This window comes from Parasteatoda tepidariorum, chromosome 1 (assembly GCF_043381705.1).
Source record: "Parasteatoda tepidariorum isolate YZ-2023 chromosome 1, CAS_Ptep_4.0, whole genome shotgun sequence".
Taxonomy (NCBI): Eukaryota; Metazoa; Arthropoda; class Arachnida; order Araneae; family Theridiidae; genus Parasteatoda; species Parasteatoda tepidariorum.
The window spans coordinates 29,179,027-29,184,249 of record NC_092204.1 but is presented as its reverse complement, the minus strand read 5'-3'; positions in this window follow the sequence as shown (position 1 = coordinate 29,184,249).

The following is a 5,223-nucleotide window of genomic DNA, read 5'->3' as shown; positions in this document are numbered from 1 at the left end:
ATGACAGGGAACCTATTGATCCACCTGTTGTTCTGTCATTTTATTAAAATGCTTATCTGCAAGAAGAAATTTTTATACACGAGGCAGCAGGTGTACACGGACTTAAATAGCATCATTCGCACCTTCTTCATAGGCTATTAACGACTTTTCATAGTTGAGGGATAATTTTATCTACTTTTATTTTTTTAAATAAAATATGATTTAAAAAAAAGTAAAATCTGTTTCAATTAAATTTAAATTTTACGCTACGATATTTATCGCTTCAACACATTGGTTCCCATTCTTTTTCTCCTCAACGAACTCCTGTTTAAAACCTGAAATAAATAAGCTGACCCCTTTTGTCATCGAAAATACTAATGGGAAAGCGAACAATTTGGTGGATATAACTGCTGTTGAGAAAACCAAAACGTTTACTCTCATTTATCTGCAAGTCAGAGGAAGAAATACGTAAGCATATTAATCATGCACCCTGAAAATGGTGACACCTGTACCCTGTGATTATATGATTCATTTAAGGAATATGCTCGTTAAGAAAACAAGTTTTTGTAAAAAGAAGAATATCGAATAGACAAAAGAACAAATAAAATCTATGTTTAAAAAAAGGCTATCAATCAATCGTTTGATCATTTTTGAATTATAACACCACAGTTAATGTATGCATATTCGTTATTTTTTTATGTCAGCTATTTTAAGCTCCGCTTCTATTACATTGATATTTTCGTACAATATTTCATTAATATGTTGATATTTACTCTGAACAAAAGAAGGCTCTTTCGGGAAAAGTACACTGGTCAATTATTAAGGAAAAATTACAAAAACAAAATCAATAACTTTTCCAAAAATAAGCCAATCCCAAGAAAATTTTTAGATCTTGTCTAGTAAAAGTTGCTAAGTAAAACTGCAATATGCAAATTAGTGGGTCTGCTAAGGAATGACGTCATCTGCAATGAGCATAGTATTAAATGTTTGACAGCAAACCTGCGAATTTCGCTGTTTCGTAAATTCGAAATTTGAGATAGCCAATTTGAAACAACCTCCAGGTATCATTTGCCCGAAGAACTGCGATGAAAGACTAGAGGCAGGACAAAGTCAGGTAGAAGTGGCCAAATGTGAGTCCCCCTGTGGTTCATAGACTTTGGCAACAATTTCTAACCACAGGTTCGATATTCAGGAGGTTCAGTTAAGAACGCCCAAATGCTGAGACGTGCGCCGATGACCGATATCTATACTTATGTGCACGAAGGAATAGAACTGCAATTCCGAGTCAGCTCAAATCTTCGTTTAGTGCAGCTTTCGGAATAGAATTTATTCTACTCTGCGTTGGCTTCAGGAAGGTGGTTTGTTCGCTAGGTGGCTAGCCATCTGCGCGCCATAGAGGGGATCGTTTGAGGGGCACCATGTGGTTGTTTTCTTCACAGATGAGTCCAGGTTTGGCCTCTAAAGCGATATAGTAGGAGCTGTTTGATTTAGGAGAGCCTGGAACTCGATATCACCCATGCAGCGTCTTTGTGTGGGTGGTATCTCTTTGAGTGGATGGAACCGTGAGTTCTCACGTGTATAGAAATGACACCCTAAAAAGTAAAAATGTGTATTTGTACTTATTTACGTATCTGATTTTGCGTTTTAAACAAGTAAGACGTTGTTCCTAGTGTATTTTTTACGGTAAATGAAATGAGATCATACAAGAGTCAATTAGTTCAAATGTTGCAAGAGTTTTTATGTATAAATAGTACTTTTTTGACACATATTTATGTAAACAGATAACATTGATATCCAGGATTTATTTGAACACGTACTGTAAATTTTCCATACTAAATTGTACAAGACCAATCCTGAGATGATCCGAGTAATAATTTAGAAGTTATAAGGATTTTATGTACAATACGAACAATTTTGAACAAATTAAGTACAATTTTGTACTGTTATTCATAAACAAAGCCGAATTTTTTTGTATTGGTACTTTCACACCTTCCATTGCTAAACAGACAAGCGAGGAAGTCTAGTGACAAGTTGATTGGTAAAAAACCATACAAAACCAATTAAAATTAAAGAAATTCTGAAAAGCGGGGGCGATTAAGATTGGCTAAGTAAGTTCCCTAAAACATAAATGAAGAGAAATAGAAAAAAAGGCGAGATTAGAGGGGTATCTCTCCCCATAGGAAATGCAATGACAGAGTTGACCAGCAAGGAAGGGCGAACAGAAAGTTAATATTCTTTTCAAAATGAAAAGTGAAATTTTTGCTAGACAAAATGCATTCAATACATTTACGTTTAAATGGAGAAAAAAAAATAATTTAAGAAAAATCACTTGAAAATTTCGCATAGAAAAACCGAAACACTATTACAAAATTTAAAAAAATAAAATTCCTACATCAACAGCATTTTAATTTTCAATGACCCTGTCTGAGGAGTCTCCAGACACACACGACATTTTTACATGCAGAAAGGTAGACCCTCTGCCGAGTTGTGGTCAATGTTGCATGGAACTTCTACGTGTTACAGGGGCACATGGCTCTTTTTAATGCCGGTGCTTGCGTTCAGCCTAAATTTATAACTAGAGTACTTCCTGATGGCACAATCCACTGAAACATTTATTCAATTTAACATAGTTAAGCAAACCATTTCCTTTGTTTTCTGCACTTATAAGGAACATAACGTTAGCAGATATTTTTAAGTGAAGAATCAATTAGGAGCACATTTAAAGGATTAATAAAATGTTGCCAGGGGCGGCTTGAAGCCCACCCAGTTGCATATCGATGGGTACTAGATTGTCTAGGACATAAAAGCGGCTCGGGCCCAATGTTACTCACATTGCCACAATCATGCCATTGTGGAACTTTCATCTCCATTACCTCCCTCGTCCAAAAGCAAGAATGCTTTACTTACTATATTAAAATAGGATTTTTTTTTTTTTTGAAAGTGAGAATCCATTTGTAATTTTTACAAAGATGTTTACTTTTTCCATTCAGCATGCAGACAGATTTTCTTAAACTTATCATTAATATTTATGAAGACATAAGCCTTTTTTCTTGGTCAATATATATATCTTTTAGTGATAAAAAATCTCATAAGAAATCAAATGAAAAAACAAACATAAAAATAAAATTCGATAATTTTATTTACATAAATACAATTTTAGTAAAAAGAATGGAATGAATACAATTTATTAATAAAAAATAATACATACAATGTTTTTTTTATATACACGTTGATCATTTTTTTATAACTTTCCATATATTTATGAATAAATATTAACAATCAGTACACAAAAATAATGATCATTTTTGAGGCACTTAAAGTCTCTTATACTATGTGTACAACTTCCATCATTATGGTTAAATTCAAGAAGAAAAAAAAATATTTATAAATGGAAATTGATTAAAGATGTAGATAATTAAGTTTGGTTTTATTCCTCAAAATGAATTAAACAATTAAGTACCGACATACTAGTTTCAAATCTATCACAGTCAAGAGATACGCCCCTTTTCACTGTTCAAGTCTTTATATTTTGATAAATTAATACATGTTGAATCTATGTAAGATGCATTAAGTGGTTTTCTCCACAATATAAATGACATTACTGTCAGAGTTTCTTAAAATATAGAAGTTCTATTCCCTAGTTATTAGACACTTATTTATGGATATTTAAATAGAATATGAATAATAAAATTACAGTATGTGTGTGTGAAAAACTACAAGAAGCATATTTTAGAAATAATCTAAAAACCTTTGATACAGTTTTTCTAACAGTAAACACTTATTTTCATTCAGTTAAAACAAGAAAAAACATGAACTTCTCATAAATCTATGCATGTAAAAAGTAAATAAAATAATTTTCCAATTTAAACTTCACTTAATTAAAAAATATGATTTATCAGGTCTATTGCGCTGACTGAAATTTTGGTTACAAAACTATAGCAGATGACAATGCAGGCCAGTTTTTCTTACACAATGACGAACACTGTATATATTTTACCATCTGTAAATTGGATCTGCAGTGCGTCGATTAAAAATGACCTAATTTTAAAGAAATTCCATTGTGCACTGGCTATCTAGCATTTTTTTATAACTCACGTGCAACATAGAGGAGCCTTGGTGATAATCAATTGTACACAGCATTTTATAGAAGGGGCTGCTTTTAAAAAGTAGCCTACACAATATCAATTAAATTTTATTAATTAAAATAATTATTATATTTTATTAATTAAGATATATAAATTGTATTATTGATCAAAATATTTTAGGAAGAGATTCATTCTTCTTCAAAGATGTCTAATTAGAATACTTATGAGATGTCTAAACGTGTACAACCCACAATACAATGGCCATAAACTATTGTGTAAGGGACTTCAAGTATCTGCATGGAAGTTCAGAATTAAAAACAAGCTCATATTCATATATACTTTTAAGGATGCACATTATAGCATTTAAATTTAGAAAGAAGATTAAAAAAAAAAAAAAAAANAATTAAATAAAAAAAAATAAAAAAAAAAAAAAAAAGGTGGCTGAATAGCTGCAAACGATTCATCAAACATAATTCTAAAGACATTTGTACACATCTTAATACATTCGTAAAGGTGAGATTTTAAAGGACAATACAGGGAGGGAGGGATTACAGAAAATTAAAATATCACAGATGTTTCAAGTCATAAACAGCACATCGTTATCATAAAAAGAAAATTACAAATCATACAAGAATACTGTAAAAATGGAAAGAAAAAAAAATATTAAAAAAAAAAGGAAACAATAATTTTAAACATTAATAGAATTTAGGCCTCTGTATGAGCATTTGTTTGAAATGACTAGTTTTGATAAAGTCTACACCTTTTAACAATAGCTTCGGTTTAGACATTTCAACTTAAGGGTTTGAAATGTTCTTTGATTTTAAATGACACAAGCAAATAAGTTAAATACACACATTGAAATAGATTTCAAGTGTTGAAATATCATTACGACTTTCAAAAACTCTAATAAGTGAATTTTTAAAATCAAAATAGAAAGTAATTAATTCAAAAGAAACTAGTCACATGAAAATTTAAATAAACTCTATTTGAAATTCTAAATATGTTATTAAGTGGCAGGCAAAGAAAAATAAAAAGAGAATAATTATGAAAATTTGTTAAGGTTGTGAATATAATACTATTTCTTTTCACCTTTAAAAATTGACTGAAAAAATTCAAAAGAGAATTTTTTTAAAAACAAAAGATGGAATGCATCTTCATG